This window comes from Triticum dicoccoides, chromosome 5B (genome assembly GCF_002162155.2).
Source record: "Triticum dicoccoides isolate Atlit2015 ecotype Zavitan chromosome 5B, WEW_v2.0, whole genome shotgun sequence".
Classification (NCBI taxonomy): Eukaryota; Viridiplantae; Streptophyta; class Magnoliopsida; order Poales; family Poaceae; genus Triticum; species Triticum dicoccoides.
The window spans coordinates 7,343,268-7,364,688 of NC_041389.1; the positions used below are offsets into that span (position 1 = coordinate 7,343,268).

The following is a 21,421-nucleotide window of genomic DNA, read 5'->3' on the forward strand; positions in this document are numbered from 1 at the left end:
ACATGGGTGCAGCCACTACTTTCCCTATTTGTGTATGGCCACCATCGCACCTTATAGTGCATGAGCCACGAGGTCCTTCACCAAGAAGAGAGAAATCATAAGGCCCGAAGTGACCAGATTTGCTTCTCAATTGCTCACTTTGCAAAGCCTTTGCAGGCAAGGCTGATTCACTGAGGAAGATGGTGGTATCCTTGATGTGGGACAAGATCAAGGATGTGCACCCAAAGTAAGACAAGGATGCAATAGCCATAATATTTAACAAGCCCTTGTGGAAGGGTGTGAATCTTTGCATCAAGGAGTTCGAGCCGTTGATGAAGGTCCTCCAGTTGGTTAACGGTGATGTGCGACTCTCAATGGGCTTTGTGTATGTAGAGATTGCGAAGGCAAAGCAGGAAATCTAAGATGCCTTTAGCAATGTCAAGGTGCGCTACAAAGATGTGTTAGCTATAGTTGACAAAAAGATGAAAGATATGTTTGATGCCCCACTGCAATTGACTGCTTATTTGCTGAATCCACACTGCAGCTATGCAAATGAGAGCATATTTGATGCTGCTGACATCAATACAGCCTTCTATTCTTGTGTGGAGACATTCTATCATGGTGATGAAATCAATAACAAAGTTGTGAACTACGAAATAGGCAAGTTCCAAAGTAGAGAGGGATCCCTTGGAAAGAATCTTGCTGCGACTTGCCAAAACTTTGAGTACAATCGTGGTTAGTCATTACTCATTTGTCATTTCACTAACATATTTTGTCAACTACTCAACTTCCTATTCCCTAGTTCCTGACTATGAAATTCCTCTTCCTAGTTGCTTGGTGGAGAATGTATGGAGGTGAGACACCAGGGCTGAAGGACATGGCTATCAAGATCCTTTCTTTGACCTCAAGTTCTTCTGGTTGTGAGAGAAACTGGAGTTGTTTTGAGTCGGTTAGTCTCTAAAACTGGAGTTGGTTCAGTGTTTTCTCAAGTTCCTATTATCTAGTTCCTGACTAGAAGCATTGGAACTTGCAGATACATACCAAGAGGAGAAATCGCCTACAACAGACTGCCTCAATAAACTTGTGTGCATCCAATTCAACTCAAGTGTCCAAAGAAGAAAAGGATCAAGGAGAGGAAGAACATTGATGTTCTTCTAAGTATTGACGCATCTGAAGCACAAAGGCTTCTTGTTTTGAGGGAGGAGATGATCATGCTTTCATGGTGTTTACTGATGGAGATGAAGAAGGAGATAGCAATGACATATATTGGAGTATCAATGGAGATGCTATGCGAACTAGTGAACAGCTTGAGTTTCGTTGGAGTGCAAGAGTTAGAGATCTTCATGATGAAGAGTTTGAGGCTGACGAAGAAGAACTACAGGAGAATTTGGAAGAGATAGATTGCGAGGATGGTGAAGATGAAGTGGTGACTGGATGCACCTATTTGGATGACGACATATCCATGAGCATGCTACTTGGCTGCTTGAGCTGCTTTGGGCTGTTGCTTGGCTGCTTGGCTGCTTGGGCAACATGTCATTTACCACTTATCTTATTATGCTTGCTGGTTCCAGCTTGTTGTGTGAACTGCTGAACCTTATGTGCACTTTAGGCTTTTACCGGCTATTTTGCTTGCTATGTGAACGGTGAACCTTATTTGTATTTGCTATGGTGTGAACTGCATTTTAGATGGTATTTGAGTTGCACATGTGCTATGCTTCCTGTTTTCCTGTCCACTGCCGACTTAGTGTTAAGAAGCTCACCCGAGCATCACGATGATACTTTCCTGTCCACTGGTCCATCACGGAGGGATCCTGTTTGCGAACGAGATGCGCAGACGTCAAAATAATGGCGGTTTTCTTCTCTTCATCCCATTGGAACCACAACCCACAGCACTTATTCAGTGGCACGCGGCCTGCAATTAAAGCATATAAGTATGTGTTTAACTAATTATGAAACCAAGAGTCGCAACACTTAGGCCACGTTCGGCTTCTCTCCGCTCCCTTGTCTGCGCTCCTGGAGCGAACCAGTCTGTAGGTTATTTTCAGGGAGCGGCTAAAACCGAGCTCCACAACTCCATGGAGTTAGCAATATTGGAGCGGAGTGGAGGGATTCCGAACAGGGACTTAGTTTGCTAGCAAATGTCGATTAGCAACAAGCACGCATGATGTGACAAAAACACACACGTACCGAGAGAGGAGGAGAGCCTAACGACAGATCCAGAGGCAAGAAGCACGGCGTCCTTTGCGATTTCACGGATTGGAAGAAGGCGCCGCTCATTGAACAGACACGAGTGCGGAGGGCCGCGAGCCATGGTGAACAAAGCATATCGATGATCTAATGTACGTAAAATTAATCGTGAGATTGATTAGACACTCACTACTAGCGTGTTAACGAGGAAAATAATTTCACCTTTTTCTGCGTTGTATTTGGCTTCGGCAAGCTGGAAGGCGTGGTGTGCGCCCGGATGAGAGGCTAGCTCGTCTGGGATGTAGGGCTCGTGGAGCAGAGGAATGGGTGAACCAGAGGATTCCTCCGTCACTGTCTCGACCACATCATAGACACGATCTGCAGAACAAGAATCGTCCAGCAGGAACAAGTAAACACCAATAAACACGCATGCCACAGTCTGTCATGACGAGGAAGGAAATGGGGCAAAAATCACCTGGTTTTGCCTCGGATTGAGGGGCATCGCCGCGCTCAAAGGCCGCAAACATCGCTGAAGCCCGGGCATGGAGTTCGCTCTTCGTCTCCGGATCGGGATTCCCCCTCGTGCGTCGCCTGCCGGCCTTGGGCATCTTCGCACCTTGTGCGCCACCGCCTCCCGCTTCCTTCTTCTCCAGACTCTCCCTCGTGCGCCGCCTGCCGACCTTCGGCATCTTCTGAGCTCTGCACCGGGCAAGCCGGACAAGGGTTTGGGGATTGGGTCTGTCTAGAACTCAGTCGACTGAGACTTAACCAAGTCTCAGTCAAGTGACGTCAGCATAGTTTTTTTGCTGCAAGCGGCACGGCTAGATGCTACAACCGATGATGAAAAATGTTGCAACGGTTTTACAAGCAATGAAAATTGGTGCTGCAGCCTGTGTGATTAAAATGCTACAACCGTCAATGACAAATGTTACAACCGGTGAGACGATATGCTACAATCGATGAGGGACAACATGCTACAACCAACAAGACAAATGCTGCAACCGGTATAAAAAAAAGTTACAACAGTTGAGAAAAAATGTTGCATGGTCGACTGAGACTTGGTTAAATCTCAGTCGACTGATTTTTAGCAAGCCCGTTGGGGATTTGTTTATATTTTGGGCCAAGGGTTTGGCGATTCTTTTTTTTTTTAAAGAAGAAGAAAGCTTTGGGGATTGACGCGAATTCCTATTTGGCATGTCAGCAACCCAGCCCATACAGTCGCCATAATCACGTCCTGTTTATCGGATGGCATTCTAAAAAAAAATTCAAATTTTCTTCTTTCATTTTCCTTCTTCCTTCTTTGCAAACGTGATTTTTTTTCTTTTCCTTCAGCCTCTATTTGACATTTCTTTTTTTTATTTCCTTCTTTACTTTTCATCATTCCCTTTTTCTTTTTATTTTTAATTTCGAGAACATTTTTCGAACACGTCAACTTTTTGAATTCACAAACATTTTTCTCATATTTGTGAACATTTTTTGATATCACAAACATTTTTTTTGTATCACCGAACAATTTTTTGATTCATGCACATTTTGCAAATTTTACATCATTTTTTAAAAATTATTGAAGATTTTCTATGAATTTTTTTGAAAGTAGTGAACCTTTTTTGAACTCACGAATAATTTTCAACATGTATTAACATTTTTTCATGAGGTTGGGTTTACTGTTTCTCTATTTTCAAAATTTAATGCGAAAATAGAAAAGCATCTCGTTAAGCCAAGCGCGGGATGGACCGGCCCAGGCGCGCGGGATGGACCGGCCCAGGCGCGCGGGAGGCTGCAACCTCGTTTGTTTGTTTTTCTTTTGCGGTGTCAAACCTGTTAGAGACTTGTTGGAATGCCTCAGATCAGAGAGTAAATCATGAGAAATCCTCGATATTCTTCGGCAAGGGATGCCGAGGTCCAGTAAGAGAAGCTGTCAAGAGTTCAAGTCCATAATAAATCTCTCAGTATCTTGGCATGCTGATAAATGTTGGCCATTCCAATAATGGGACCTTCAAGTATTTGAGAGACCGGGTATGGGATAAGATAAAAGGATGGATGCAGAAGCTCCTGTCGGCAACGGGAAAGGATGGAGAAGATAAAAGGATGGAGAAGTCAGTGGCGCAAGCTATCCCGGTTTGTTTCCATGTCCTGTTTCTGGTTACCCCGAGGCCTTTGTGAGAATATCACCTCAATTATAAGGCAGTTCTGGTGGGGATCAAGCAAGGTAGAAGAAAACCAAGTTTGGTGGCATGGGATGTAATGACGAGACCAAAACACCTCGGAGGTTTAGGCTTCCGAGATCTGGAGGTTTTCAACTTGGCACTACTTGCGAGGCAAGCATGGCAGATAATGACTGATGAAATTTCATTAAGCACCCGGATGCTTAAAGCCATATACTTTCCTAGATGTGATTTGCTAGAGGCTGAGCTTGGATCTCATCCCTCTCAGATTTGGCGTGAGATATTGGATGGGTGTGATATTTTAGCACAAGGAATCATCTACAGAATTAGCGATGGCAAGAGCACGGGCATTTGGACACACAATTGAATACCACGGGAGAGTTTCAAACGTCCCATTACATCCCTAATTCCACATCCTTCAGTCAGGGTAGCCCAGCTCATCGACATAACTATAGCGACCTGGAACGAGGACATGGTTAGATCAGTTTTTACACATTTTGATGCAGCCGAGATCCTTAAAATACCGTTCTGTATGAGGAGAGTCTCGGATTTATGGCTTGGCATGAGGAAAGTCGGGGCATCTTCACGGTACGGTCTACCTACCGTACGATCATGCATACCAAGCTCAGCAAAGAGAACTGGATCGATGAAGAATCAGTCACTTCGGTTGCACATTCGAAGCACAATCAATGGACTTCCATTTGGCACATTCAGGTGCCCTCTAAACTTCCCATCTTTTTATGGAGGCTTGCAAGGCAATCAATCCCCCGGGGAGTTCTGTTAAATCATTGGAACATGGCAACGACAGAGAGTTGCACATTATGGGGGGCTAGGGATACTTGGAGGCACCCCCTCCTCTCCTGCCCGATGGCGGGTAGTGTCTAGGCATTCTCTCCAGAACACATCATGAGCTAATGTGCGCCCACACAGAGGACAGCACATGAGATATTATCGAGCAATGTTTTTGTCCATGTTGTGGTCACTCTATAGGCAATACGGGGAGCAAGGAGAAAGGCCATTCATGAAGACATATTTCTTTTGCCGCATACGTACATGGTTTTATCAGGTCATACTTGTCAGAGCTGCAGGTGATCAATGTGAGACATCCAGGAGTACCTGCTAATCCAGTGATTCCAAATTCAGCACACTAGATCCCGCCTGCGTCGGACTACTCGAAACTACAAGTGGACGTAGCAGTGTCTCATCATGGATTTGGAGCGATAGGAGCAATCTGCAGGGACCAAGGAGGAGCCTTCTTAGACGCGTCTGGTATTGCTTTCAGGCACATCTCAGACCCAACAACACTAGAAGCTTTTGTTGTCAAGGAGGCTTTGGCCCTAGCGAACGATCTTTATATACAGAGATTACATATTGCATCAGATTGCAAGGCGATCGGTGAAATTTGGCAAGTTATGGAGTAGTAATTCGGGAGATCATTATCCACTCCGCTTCATTTATTTCTTGTAAAATAGTTCATGAACGTAGGAGCTCAAATTTTGAGGCTCACAATTTAGTGAAGCATGCTCTTACCCTTGGAGGTGGCCGCCATGTCTTGTTAGGTCATCCGGGGAATCTTCCTTCCCTGTAAACATTGTGACGAACTAATAAAGATTTGGTGAATTGTCTCAAAAAAAATTATAAATAAATAAATTAAAAAACACATTGCATAAATCATTTGAAAAAATAACCAAGCATTTATAAATATTAAATATATATAGCGAAAATGATACTCATGTATACCAAAAATGTACAATGTGTGTGAAAGAAATTGATCATGTATTTTTTAATATTTATTTTAAAAAGTGTTAAATAATATTTGTAAAACATTAATCAAGCATTTTGAATACATAAAATGTGTCTAGAAAATATGTTCACCGTGTGTTAAAAAATGTTATTCTTGTATTTGAAAAATATTACTCCCTCCATTCCCTTATACAAGGCCACAAACTCATATTACAGGTACCAAGGTAAAATTTAATGATTGCTTTGTAATCTAACTTTTCTTCTTGTTAACCGGGATCATTAATACGCTTGCATGCATGCAAGGAAGGAATGAGAAGAAAGTAGCACAGTGTAATTATGACCACATGCATGCAAGTGTTAGACAAGTTGCTATTACGAGAAAACATCATTAATTCTTACCTCGATTACTGTTAGTGGCCTTGTATAGATGCAAAATGTATTTTCCATAGTGGCCTTGTATAAGGGAATGGAGGGAGTAATCAAGACTTTAAAAATGTTAAATGTGCATAGAAAAATATCGACCATGTATTCGAATAATGTTAATCTTGTTCTTGAAAAATGTGAAACACGTATTAGAAATATGTATTAGATATAGACAAAAAATGTACAATACATATGGAAAAAAGTTGACATAAAAAATATATAAGCATTCAAAATATGTTAATAATGTATTGCAAAAAGTTTAATGTGTATATAAAAAATGTTTCAGATTTATACTGAAAATATTGAATGTGTATTGAAAAAAGTTATATGTGTTGAACAAAAAGGAAACTGATGAAAGTTGATAAAAACTATGAAAAACAAAAAATCCAATGAAAATAAGAAAGAAAAACAAGGATAATACAAATGAGGAAAAAAAAACAATGCAAAAGAGTAGAAACAGTGAAAACCGAGATAAAACAATGAGAACTGATGAAAACGTGAAAGAAAGAACAAAACCAAAGAAAAAGACAGTGAAAACCAAAAAAGAAACTAAGAAAAACAGTAATGTTTTTCCTCATCGACTCGTTCAACACGGGTTGTCTATGGGCCTGGCTGCATCCTTTTCTGCTTTTGTGATTTTGCTTTATACCTCCTACCAAAATCACTAATTGAGGAGTACTCCTTCCAATATCACTCTCACCTCCCTAGATTGTAACATGTGGTGCACTATCGTAACCTGAAAGTTTTCCATTTTTCCGTAGATCCATTTATTCAAAACATTTTATATCTTAAACCGTGCATCAAAATTTTTGAACCGTTTTCACCGTTGAATTCCTCGCGTCGAGATCTTCAAAACTAGATCCCATGTTGATAGGTTTTGACGAACTTTTTTTCAGAAAAAAAATAACGAAAAAACCTAATCAAGAGCATGTTTTTTCCTTTTCGGAAGCCGTTTCCGAGAGGCACGGTCGCGAAAGCAAATTCGTGCCTCCTGCAAAAACAAAACCGTGCCTGTCCCGGAAGAAAAAAACACATTTTTTCGTTTCCGAGAGGCACGGCCCTGCCTCTCGCGGAAGCAAAACGGTGCCTCTCACGGAACAAAAGAAAAAAAAGAAAATGTGTTTTTTCGTTTCGGAGAGGCACGTCTCGCGGAAGCAAAACCATGCCTCTCACGAAAAAAATGCATTTTTTTCATTTCCGAAAGAGACGGACGTGCCTCTTACAAAAGCAAAACCATGCCTCTTGTGGAAGCAAAACTCTGTGTCTCACGCAAGAAAAAAAACATGTTTTTTTCGTTTTCAAGAGGCACGGTCGTGCCTCTCGCGAGGCAAAATCATGCCTCTCATGGAAGCAAAACCGAACCTCCCAAGGAAGCAAAATAACGCGTAATTTCTTTTTAATGTTTTGTTTGTTGAAAAGATAAGAAAGACCGGTGCAAAACTGAAAAGTTGAAAACAAAAGACCATCTAAAAATATGAAAGCGCGGGCGGAAAATTGGAAAAAAAATCCAGAGGAAGCACCCAGGGCGCGACACGTGACGGCGGCTGAGAGCGCGCCAAGTGATGCGCTCTCAGCCCACTGCAAGTGATCGTTGCGAGGTTCCCGAAGGAGCGCTTGTCAACTAGTTGATCTCACGTTCTACTTATATGTAATATAATGTTCTATTAAAATATAATATAATGTTATCTTTGTTTTTGAAGGCTTAATATAATGTTATATTCTCTATCTTCTCTACTACCTAAAAGAAACAGAATGTTTTGTTTCCCATCTTATGTCGTAGGCTTCGTCCAACATCCTTCGATCGCTCCCGCCCCCACGCCCCTACATTTTTTTGCCCCTTCCATCTCTGGTTTTCCTTTCACAAGTTTTCTATAAAACCACCCTTAAATTATGCTCTAATTTGTCTCCCCAATTGCCTTGGGTTGGGCGAGCCATACTAGGGTTTCCCGTCGCCGTCGTCTAACCTAGCTAACTCCTGCCGCATAGATCTTGAGCCACCCGCCCCTGGAAGCGCAGAGGCAATGTGGGGGGTTCCAGGACGGCAACATCTTCCCTGCGGCTGGACATTCAATCGTGTGCTCCAATTCTCCGCCGAATGTTAGCGCAGCCTCGACCTTAACGACGCTGTCCACCGCCGTGTTCTTCCGGCGGGTACGCACACGGACAATGCGCCAGTGAGAGTGGATTTTTCCTAACTGGTTGTGCGCACAACCTATATTTGTGCCGTTCATCTAGTAGCCTATCCAATCAATATGTCCCACCACATTGTCAGTCATGCACTGTTTTTCTTTCCCCCACATGCATGTTGCGGTTTAGTCCATCATCTCTTCAACACAAAAGTACAGAGTAAACAAATATGTCACCATTACTTGTAAATAAATCATGCTGTAAGGGCATATTTATCCCTAAGGTGTTTTGGTGATTGATGATAATGCTTTTGCGGACTAATCGTGTGCCTTGAGTTTTTTAGACGTTTCGTCACTAGGCACAAGACGGTTTGGTGCCCCTCGAAGACTATTGAAGACGGTGTTTTTCTATGTTTCTTTTCGGTGGATTTGAGTCGTAGAAAAGTCGTACTATTAAGAGGGGGTCCGCTTTGGAAAGGTTCGGGTGGAATCATCACGTACGCATTTACTCCCTCTGCACTGCCTTTCCCTTTGCGCTTTGGAACATCCTCCGTTTTCTTCATATATATGCAAAAGAGAAGGATTCCTAGTGTTGCTGTTCTGGGGCATGCTGTAGTACTGCTCCTGGAAGCGGTAGTACCGCAGGCCCCTACGGTAGTACCGCACGAGGTTGCGGTAGTACCGTAGGTGCCCACGCACTACTAGGAAAATGGCTATAGCCAATATCCCTATTAGTGGCGCAGCATGGTGGTGGTGCGCCACTACTATATAGCAGTGGCGCACCAGAAGCAGGTGCGCCATTGTTATTTTTTTAGTAGTGGCGCACCTTTAGTCCAATGCGTCATTGCTATTTTTTCTCTGGATCCACCCCTTCCCCAGGTTTATCAATGGCGCACCTTTGTCAGGTGCGCCATTGCTATTTTAGATAGCAATGGCGCACCTAGAAAATGTGCGCCATTGGTAAGCCGGGGAGGTGGGCATTTTTGTGTAGCAATGGGGCACCGTCCCCGGTGCGCCATTGCTATGTGCTGCATCGACCGGCCCTGATTCGAGGATTTTTATCTGGTGAAAAGAGAATCGATCACCTCCCTTCCCCTCGAATCAATCCCCTCCAAACCCGCCGCCGCCGCCGTGGACCTCCTATCCCCATCCCCACCGGCGTTCTCGTCTCCTCTAGCCTCACCGTCGACCTCCTGCCCCGCCCTGCATCCCGTCGCCAGCGCCCCCACCCTCTCCCCTCTCCGTCTCTTCCTAGGAGGGAGCGAGGTCTCAGATCCACAGGCCACGGCAACCACCGCCACCGCGTCTTACTCCTTCCACCCCACCTAGCCGCACTCCGCCTCCACAGCTCTCCGTCCCTCCCTCCCTCCTCGCGCCCGCAGCCATGTCGACCGAGCTCAGGACCCCTCTCCTCCAAGACCAAAACGCGGGCAGCAGGACAGGGCGACTTCAGCGCCTCCCTTCTCCTGGACGACAATTCAGTCGTGTTGGTTGTGCGCCCCCACAACCAGAGAGGAGGGGAGAGGAGGCGGAGATGCTGTTGCTGCACGGGCTGACGGGGAAGAACAAGCAGGCGTGGAAGGAGGGCAAGATCTGCGGCACGGCGGTGCTGGTCAAGAGCGGCGTGCTCGACCTCGGCGACTTCAATTCATCTGTCCTCGATGGCGTCCACAAGATCCTCGACGGCCAAGGACGATGGCGTCTCCTTCCATCTCGTCAGTGCCACCGCACCCAACCCCCGTAAGCAGTGGCCTCCTCTCCCTTCCTCTCACCCCCGCCCTGCATCTCTAAACTCACCCGCCATACATCTCGTCAGCGCCACCGCACCCAACCCCCGTAAGCTGACTGTTGTTGTTGTTGTTGTTGTTTCAAAAACCATCCATGTTTACCCCCTGTCAAGCATGCAAAAAAATAACAGTATTCCTTCCTCGGTTGACCAAACCGTCAGACTATTATTGCACAACCCGCACCCTTAAGCTATATATAGTTTGTAATCTGCGTTGGGATCCAATAACTCTTCTATTCTATAGCTTGTAATCTGCATTGGAATCATTGTTATGGTGTGTTTATTTTCATAGCCTGTGTGACAAGTGCAGGACGCCAAGAATTTCGGGTGGGAAATCAACGGGGACATCAACTACAACTGGAAAAAGTTGCTGGAAAACAAGGTCAGACACATACACATAACCTTGGCTGAGCACATTCATCGTTCATACTGGGCACTAGTATAGGTACCTATGACCCAAGATCATGGTTCTTTGACCTGCAGACTCAAGAAATTGTGAGATTAAACGGAGTGTACAAGAGAATCCTTGGTGGTTCTGGTGTGACGATGATCGAAGGGGCAGGAAGTATAGTTGATGCTCATACTATCGAAGTCACCCAACCTGACGGTTCAAAGCAAAGGCACACGACCAAGCACATACTGATTGCAGCTGGTAGCCGGGCAACTCTGGTCGACATTCCTGGAAAGGTTTGGGAAGTTCCCCTTGAGAAATTTGTATGTTACATCTATTATTGAGTGATGTTAGTTTCAGTTTTCCTCTTGGCCTTGTCCCTGCATCTCTATTACTGAGTGCGTTTCAGTTTTCCTCTTGGCCTTGTCCCTGCAATCTGTACTGTTGATTTCAATCCAAAATAAAAGAACAAGTGGTGCAGATTTGGTTCCTTTTCTTTTCTTGCTGGAGCCAATATTTGTAATTTATACAGTTTTTATATTTCCAAAAGGGAGATGCAATCAACGATGGCAGGGGAGTAAGTTTTTCCGGGTCATGTTTGAGTGGTCGAACGACTCACCAGCGCCATTCCGAGTTCTTCCTCAAGACGCCCACCCTCGACGGTGTTCTCGCAACAAGAGTTATCGCGTGTGTTTCAGTTTGCCTCTAGCGTCCTCGCGACAATCTGTACTAGCTGCCTGTATTGATTTTGATTCGTTTCCTTTTCTTGGTGGATGCACGACCTGTTTCCTATGTATGTATAGGTACACTTATTATGTTTTCAAATTTGGCTGGAACAGAGCAAAGTCATCAACCAATGCCATCTTCCAGTCATTCTTTGTTTATCTGAATCACTCACTGTAATTTTTAGTACTTGGAAATTTACTTGTGGCAGTCTGAAGCTTTATTTTAGTAATATACTTGGAGAATTCCAAATTGATTTTGAGAGCAGACCATGTTGATAAACTATAGCACTTCGTCTTGTCGTTCCTACTCAGACCCCCCCTCCTGACATGCTTCCTTTACTAATCTAATCAGGGATTGAAGGTTGTCAACAAAGAAAGGAAGAAAGAAAGAAAGATCCATTTCTCCATGGAAGGAGGAAGGGACATCTTGAACGCAAGTGACTGACTGGAAGCAACCGAGGGAGGTAAGATGCATGCATATTCAACTTGCAAGCCCTAACTTTTTTTTGTATACACTGGTGGTGCTGGCGTCTCTGGTGCCGCCGTTTGGCACTGTGGTGCCCACCGTGGCTGGTGTCATCTGTTGGTGCAGCAGAGGGTTCCGCCATGGATGGTACTATGGTGCTACGCCTTCACTGCCTCGCCTCTTCACTGCATCGACGGTCCTTCTGCATCGAGATCTCCAGGTAATCCTCCTTCTTCTCTCTCTGCTCTGCTTCTGTATTCTGTACTGAACTGTCACTAGCCTAGGGTTTAAGCTCTGAATTTTTAGATGTTTAGATCGATTCAGTAGTTGCTTAGGTATATAGGAATCTATGTAGTGCTTAGGATGTCCTAGTTGCAGTAGAACATGTGTAGGTGTTTTACTGAATTTTACTTCTGATTCAAGTTTCGTGAGTGGCTGAGATACATGTTGAGAGAACATGGAGGTCCCTTATTGGATGCTTTCAGATCAAAATACCCTGAAAGGTATCGCGGCTCCTGTTTTTTACTTGCTACTCTTATTCTTATCATAATTTTGCAACTTTGTTATAGCTTATTACTCCATGTCCTCAGAACCAACAATGTAAGTACATATTTTACTATTGGTTAAACAATGTCCTCAGAACTTTGCACGTATCAGTGCTGGTTTCCATCTTTGAACAACTAAAAGAAGTTAGTAATTTGCTGATGTGGTAGGCTGTGAGGGCAGGGAAAATGTTCAGTGGGGATTGACTTTATAGTTATATAGGATTATTACAACTATAGTGTACTTCAAGATAATCACATGCTAACGATGTACCGTATGCTTCCTTCATTTGTTTTGTGCATGGAGGGAGCTTATACTTGCTTTAATCAAACCGTTGGAGCTAAAGAATTCAGTTATGGTTCTAGAATAGATCACGTTCTCATTTCAAAACGCACACACTGTTGAGATGAGGACCCTACGGCACAGCGAGCCGCACTGGACGGTGGCGCAATGCATGAGGTACAAGACTTAAACTCCTTCATCGTCACATCAATCACAATGTTTATGTCACTAAATAGTTAATTTCATAGGAATAGAGCATGTCTCCTTGGGCTAAACTGTAACAAAGTTCAGAATATTAAAGTTTAGATTATTAACCTTAACTTTCATTTATCAAAGATCTGCACACTTTGTTTTGGATCCACACACCTAGGCTCATCTAATGTGATCGGATTTGGCCAGATTCCTTTTGATGCATCACCTGTTACTCTTTTTGGTGAATTATGTTAGTAGTAATCTTGATTAGCTAGTTGCATGTGTGTTGTTAGCAAGATTAGCGTGGCCGTAGCTTAGGTCAAGCATGTACCTTATGTTTTGTCTCATGTAAAAATCTTAGGACTGTGTTTACTAAATAATTAAGTTCTTCTGACAGGGAACTATGCATCCTGAATGGCATAGACTCCTGGCTTCATGAAATGACCCATGTCTATGATTCAAGGTATCTTAGATCTTCGATGTCGGATGCAAATAATTGCTCAATTTCACTTCTCTGCAATGTTCATTCTCACATATTTCTATCATTCTTTGCAGGGATAAAGTAAAGAAAAAGAAGAAAAGATTACTAGAAGATTAGTTTTAGAATTTCCTTTTATTTATTTGTAATTTTTCTTTTATTGGATACTTGTAAAGACATTGTAATATTCTTACTATAATAAAAATTATGATTCTATTTCATTTTTTGTTTTTAAATTATTTTTCCTTATAGGTTGTTTTTTGTAAATTTGGATTTTCTTTTTGTTTTCCAAATACATTACTAGTGGCGCATTTCAGCCCTCATTAGTGGCGCACCTTCCTTTATTACTAGTGGCGCACCTATAAGGCTATTAGTGGCACACCTAGAGGGAATACTAGTGGAGCACCTAAGGGTTAGTAGTGGCGCACCAGAGGTGCGCCATTACTATCTGGATTACTAATGGTGCACCAGAGGTGCGCCATTAATATCTGTTACTAGTGGCGTGTTAATAGTGGCGCACCTATAGTGCGCCATTACTAAAGAAAACGGGTGCGCCACTAATAGGGCTTTTTCTAGTAGTGACGGTAGTACCGCTCCTGAGGAGCTGTAGTACCGTGGCCTTAGACCAGACTCAGCCGCTCGTGCGGCTATAGGGGTGGATGTAATTTTTTACATCCGCGCCCTACGCGGTAGTACCGCCCCATGCGCGCGGTAGTACTGTGAGTCCTGGTCTGGCACGGCAACATGAGCGGTAGTAGGGGTGGATGTAATTCTTTTACATCCGCTCCCTGCGCAGTAGTACCGCATGCCGTGTGCGGTAGTACCGTGTCGGACTTTTGCATTGTTTGATTTTCAGCGGAAGTTGGCACAGATGTATTTTTATTCATCCAGGCCCTTCCCAGGCTAGTCCAATCCTGCCTTGCAATAGTACCGCAAGTGGGAGCGGTAGTACCGCGCCAGCGGCAGTACCACCCTCAGCCTTTGCGCTTCAGGCCTGGGCTAGCTCCTGCCGTAGCAGCGGTAGTACCGCGGTTCGCCGTGGTAGTACCGTGAGCCCTTGCGGTAGTACCGTGAGCCCTTGCGGTAGTACCGTGAGCCCTTGTGGTAGTACCGCTTGTCTGGGGCGGTAGTACCGTAGGTCACGGGCTGGTTAAGTAGATAACGGTTGGATTTGTCTCTCCACTATATAAGGGGTGTCTTCTTACTCTAGTTGACTACCTCTTCCAACCCTAAGCTCCATTGTTGCTCCAAACTCCATTTTCACCCGATCTCTCTCCCTAGCCAATCAAACTTGTTGATTTGCTCGGGATTGGTTGAGAAGGCCCCGATCTACACTTCCACCAAGAGAAATTTGATTCCCCCCACTAATCCCTTGTGGATCTTGTTACTCTTGGGTGTTTGAGCACCCTAGACGGTTAAGGTCACCGCGGAGCCATAGTCCATTGTGGTGAAACTTCATGGTGTCGTTGGGAGCCTCCAATTAAGTTGTGGAGATTGCCCCAACCTTGTTTGTAAAGGTTCGGTCGCCGCCTCCAAGGGCACCAATAGTGGAATCACGGCATCTCGCATTGTGTGAGGGGGTGAGGAGAATACGGTGGCCGTAGTGGCTCCTTGGCGAGCATTGTGCCTCCACACCGCTCTAACGGAGACGTATTTCCCCTCAAAAGGAAGGAACATCGGGAACACATCCTCGTCTCCATCGGTTCCCCTTTTGGTTATCTCTCGCCTTTACTTGTGCAAGTTTATATTGTGTTGCATCTTTTGCTTGCTTGTGTGCTTGTTGTTATCGCATCATATAGGTTGCTCACCTAGTTGCATACCTAGACAATCTACTTTGATGCAAAGTTGAAATTGGTAAAGAAAAGCTAAAAATTGTTAGTTGCCTATTCACCCCCCCCCCCCCTCTAGTCAACTATATCGATCCTTTCAATTGGTATCAGAGCCTCGTCTTTTTATTAAGGACTTTACCGTCCGAAGAGTATGGTTGACACCATAGACGGTGGGGAGGAGCACTCCGGTGTGAATCCGAGCTTGTCTACGGCTGATGGGGGAACCGCAGTTTCTCATGAGGAATTCAATGTGGCTTTGGACACATTGAAAACCTCCATGACAACCGAGGTTGAAAGCATGTTTAACAAATTCTTAGAAGGACTTAAACTATCTACCTCGCCGATGAAAGTGGGTGATCCCACTAACAAGGTGACGGATGCTAACTCCGACAAGGGGGAAGCTACTAGTGAAAAGGGTCCTTCTACTAGTGGTAGAAAAGGCACCGGCATCTTTGCCCATGTGGAACCTCCAATTTATGGAGGACTGATTCCCTCTACTCATTTAAATCATGCCGGCCCTCCTCCTAAGATTGTGAAAAATGAGGACTTTGATTCTTGGGTTTATCGCTTCAAGCATCATTTAAATCATGTGAATACTAATCTTTGGAGAATCATTGAAGAAGGTTTCCATCCACATGACCGAAGCAACTTCATCCCTAGAGAAGCCGTGGATAATCAATTCAATGAGAATGCTCTCTTCGTCATTCAAGATGTAGTTCCACCCGAAGATCTCCCTCATCTTTGACCCTTCACCATGGCAAAAGATGCATGGCATTGTGTTGGTTCCCTCTATTAGGGAAGTGCAAGCATTCAACGCTCCAACTATGAAGTACTGGTGCAAGATGAAGCCGATGAGTTTGCAATGAAAGAATATGAAGAACCTCGTGATCTCTTTCGGAGAGTAACCAAACTCGCGGTCTCACTCCGAGATCATGGGAGCAAGGACATGGATGACAATTGGATCAAGTGCAAGTTCCTCAAAGCAATGATGCCTTACCACAAGGCCATGTCCTCCGTCATCCGTCAAAGACCGGACTTCCACTCCTTGAGCTCAAATGAAGTGTTGGATGAGTTTGTGGCAATGAGGATCTTGGACAAGATCGCCGACAACGCAGTGTTGCATTCTCAAAGAGCAAAGAAGCCCAACTTTGCCTTGAAGGCCAAGGTTATTGTGGAAGAAGAGGAAGAAGAGGAAGATGAGTAGAGCAACCCCGAAGATACAAAATATGATTATCATGAGCACATGGCTCTTGCTTCAAGGCAATTTTGGAGCAAGAAGAACACAAGGCCCAACTTCAACAAGAACAACTCAAGTGGGTTCAAGGGCAAGCAACGTGTGAGAACATGTTACAATTGTGGCAATGTGAGCCACTTTGTTGTGGATTGCCCTTACGAGAAGCGGGAAGACAATGGTGGCAAGCTCATTCGAAAAGACAAAACCAAGTCCTTCCCAAACGAGAACAACTTTCCCAAAAAGACTCCTACTTGAGGGTTGGTGTTTCAAGAAGAATACCATGAGGATGACGATGATGATGAAGATAGTGAAGCCATGGCCATGGCCTCCATTGCCATTGCCACAACTCCACGGGTGTCCCTCTTCGACTCGCCCAATGAGAACATCACCGCCAAGTGTCTCATGGCTAAAGCCACCAACAAGGTAACCCCCAACATCAAAACCACCATCATTACTAATCCCTCCTTGATGGACGACATTGATGAAAATGAGGGGTCTAATGAGGAAGTAAATGAATTTGAGTCTTTTATGAGTAAGCTCAAGGGCAAATCCAAGAAGCACTTCGTTGCTCTCTTAGAACAACTTGGTGAAGCTAATGACATGATCGAGGCTCATGAAGAAACCATATCTAAGATGGGAGGTCATAGTCGTGACTATGCTGATGAGATATCGGATCTCTCTAATGCTCTTGAGGAAGAGCGTGGGCATCGTTTGGTCTTGAAGAGTCACACAACAATGACCATGCTAAATTAAAGAAAGATCTTGATCATGCTCTTGTTATATCTCATGTGTTAAATTCCGAGAAGGCTAAACTTGGGGTTGACCATGATAGACTCAAGGAGAAGTTTGATTTACTCGACAAGTCCCACAAGGTCTTGAAGGGTGCTCATGCTAGCCTCAAGGAGTATCATGATCAATTCCAAGTGAAGCTAACCAAGGAAAAGCCACCTTTCCTCATATGGTATTAATTGATAATGCAAATGGCACTAACCCGTGTTGTGAGCATGTGCATCTTGGGGAGGAGAATGCCAAGTTGAAGGAGCAAATCGAGAAAGGCCTTGTGACGTGCATACAAGGTGAGAAGATCCTCAATGACCTTTTGAGTAATCAAAAGGAAGTTGTGTCCAAGGAGGGAGTTGGGTTCGCACCCAAGTCCAGGAACAAGAAGAAGAATGACAAGACCAAACGACCTCCTCCTCTAAAGCAAACTTTTGTGAAGGAGGGAGAGGGTGCTCCTAAGGAGAAGAAGAACAATTTGAAGGGTGGTGATGTCAAAAAGGGCAATGCCACCCCTTCCAACAAAGTCGGCGACTTTAACCCTTCTTATGTGTTGTGTCGTGCTAGTGATGGGCATGTTTATGCTAAATTTGTTGGTTCTCCTTATGAGTACCACTACTAGGAAAAGGGCTATAAATAATATGGACATTAATGGCGCACCACACATGGTGTGCGCCACTGCTATATAGCAGTGGTGCACCATGTGCTGGTATGCCATTAGTGTCCATCACACTAATGGCGCACCACACCCACGGTGCCCCACTACTAACAAATTCTTTTTTTTTCAAAACTAGTAATGGCGCACCAAGGCATAGTGCGCCATTACTAGTTTTAACTAGTAATGGCGCACCACACACCCCGTGCGCCACTACTAATTTTTTTTCTTTTTTTTCAAAACTAGTAATGGCACACCAGAGTATAGTGCGCCATTACTAGTTCAAACTAGTAATGGCACACCACATACACGGTGCGCCACTACTAACATTTACTTTTTTGCAAAACTAGTAATGGCGCACCACCTAACTGGTGCGCCATTAGTAACCAGGGTTACTAATGGCGCATTTATAGGTGGTGCGCCATTAGTAACCTGAGACCAGCTAGATATTTTGGACAGCCACCTACCACACTCACTTTCCCCACTTCATTCTCTCCACCTCCTCCTCCAAGCTTGTCTCGACTGCCTCCTCCTCCTCACCTCATTTGCACCATAGGTTCACCCAAATTAAGTGGTTAAATTACCTTTTTTTGATAGGTAAGTAAGGGGAAAGCTTTCTTTATGTTGTAGATCTACTTTTTTTCTCCCTCCAACAAAGTGCACATGCACTTTTTATGGCCTAGCTAGGTCTACGTATGTTTGTGGTGTTGCATATGTTTGTGGTGTTGCATATATGTTTGTGTTCGTAGGTAGCGGTATTTGAAATGCGATAGTTGCCAATATTTTGCCAGAATGTTGATTCATTTCCGTTTCGGTGAGAATTTGGCACTATGCATTCCTTTTTGTCCTATTTTTAGGCAAAGTCATGCCAAAAATTTTCTTGGTTCTAAAATATCGTTTTGCTCTACCCCGCAGGCGACCATGGTCCGCACGATGACTGAAGGCATCATGAATAGGTTTTTGAGCTCCGTGAAGGCCGAGATGCTTCAAAAGAACGAGATAGAGATAAGATGCCCGTGTCGAAGATGCAAGCTGAGGAGCCTTATGGACCTGGATTTCGTACAGGTGTGGGACCACCTGCTCTTGTGTGGTTTCATGGATGGCTATCGGTGACAAGGTGATGAAGATGATTATGAAGTCGTCCATGGGGGGCGCGCAAGAAATGAGGAAGGGCAGCAAGACAATCGCGGCGAGGGCGGGCGAGAAGATGAAGAATCTCCAGGACATGATCACGAAGTAGATGTAGTACACAGTCATCATGTAGAAGATGCCGGACATGATGATGAGGAAGATGCGGGAGCAGACGAAGGGCATGATCATGAAGATGAAGATGCCAGAGGAGACGACAATGGACCATCGATGGGCTGGGTGCAGGACCCTCATATTCAAGAGCTGCTGCTCAAGCAGACGGATAACGCAAGAGCTGTCGCTCGAGAGAAAGCCAAGCTGGATCAACTGGAGATAGACGCGGTTACTCCATTGTATGAAAGATGCAGGCCCGAGGATACCCGCCTGAAAGTAACGCTCATGGCTCTGGAGATGAAGGTAAAACACAAAATGACCGACGCATGCTTCGATGAGAACATGTCATTCTGGCATGAACGTATTCCCAAGGGGAACAAGTGCCCGACCAGTTTCGAGGAGGCGAAGAAAATCTTGTGTCCTCTGGATTTACCGCACGTGAAATACCATGTGTGCATGAACAATTGCATCATTTAGCAGGACGAGCACGCGGAGTCTACCATATGTCCGGTGTGTGGCGTCACTCGATACAAGAAGAGGAAGAAAGCTCCTCGAAAAGTGGTGTGGTACTTTCTGATCACTCCTCGTCTGCAGCGGTATTTCACGAACCCTAAGCTAGCAAAGCTCCTGCGTTGGCACGCGGATAGGGAGGAGAAGAAGCGAGAAGATGACGGAAATGAGCCGGAGATAAATAAAAAAGACAAGATGCTGAGTCACCCTAAGGATGCGAGCCAGTGGCAAGCGTTGAACTTCGAATACCGAGAATTTGGGGACGATCCAAGGAACATCATGCTGGGCGCAAGCACCGATGGAGTCAATCCGTTTGGCTGCTAGAGAAGCACACATAGCAACTGGCCTGTGTTTGCGTGGATGTACAACCTTCCCCCTGGTTGTGCATGAAGCGGAAGTACATTCACATGAGTATGCTAATTGAAGGGCTGAAACAACCAGGGAACGACATCAATCTGTATCTGGGCTGCTGAAAGAGGAGCTAGACACGTTGTGGAAAACGCCAGCCAATACGTGGGACGCCGCAGAGAAAGAATATTTCCCTATGAGAGCCGCACTGCTCACGACGGTGCACGACTATCTCGGTTACGGATATGTCGCGGGGTAGGTGGTCCATGGATTTTCTGGATGCGTCAGGTGCATGGATGACACAACGTATCGCCAGCTAGATAGAGATCCCGGGTCTTTGAAAACCGTGTTCATGGGACATCGAAGGTGGCTTCGCGATGATGACTCATGGAGAAAATGCAAGGATCTGTTCGATGGTGAAACCGAACCCTGAAGACGCCCGCGTATGAGGAGGGGTGAGGAAATAGACGAGCTGTTGAAAAATTGGAAAGATTGCCCACTGCCGGGAAAGAAGCAAAAGGCGCTAAAGCCGGGAAAGAAGCGAAAGGCGCCAGAGCCGCTGCTCAAGGTATGGAAAATGAGGTCTGTTTTTTGGGACTTGTCGTACTGGAAGATCCACTGTGTGCCTCACAGCCTTGATGTCATGCATATCACAAAGAATGCGTGTGAGAGTCTGCTTGGTACCCTGCTCAACATGCCAGAGAGGACCAATGCTTCTTCATTACCGACCCGTCAAAGCCCAGTCGTGTTGTCATTAGGAGAGGCAAAAGGAAGATCATCGGAATGGATGGAGTCGCCAATGAGCAAGACTTCGACAAGTACGGCGACCGAAGATGGAACATGACGACAACGATGAAGTACCAGCATACACCACAAGAAGAAGCAGGACCACCCTACCTAAAGGATGTTTGTTTAAGAGAAGAACTCCATTTGCGAAAAATAAGGGCAAGAAGATTGTGAACAAATAGCTAGCTAAGATCGATTGTATTTAAATTGTAGCCTATTTTTCGATTGTGTTTTGACATATTGGAATGATATTTCTTCTGTTCTAGTGTCCTCATGAATATTTATTTATGTTTATTATGGTATTGAATTTCTACCTCACAAAAAGTATTGAATTTGTTAATATTTTTTGAACTCATGAATATTTTTAAATTTCATGGGCACTTTTTGAATTCATGAATATATATTTAAAATTTAATGATATTTTTTCATATTCATAAATGTTCTACCAATTCACAAATGAATGCAACTAAAAATCCAAAAAAATATTTATGATATTTTTAAATAACAAATTTGATGATATTTTTTCATATTCATAAATATTTTCAAATAACAAA

At 44.4% G+C, this 21,421-nt stretch overlaps 1 pseudogene; it reads right to left on the reverse strand.

The window, feature by feature from the left end:
• The window catches only part of LOC119306129, a 71,032-nt pseudogene extending 66,227 nt beyond the window's left edge, over window positions 1-4,805 (reverse strand).
• Between the last annotated feature and the right edge of the window lie 16,616 nt (window positions 4,806-21,421).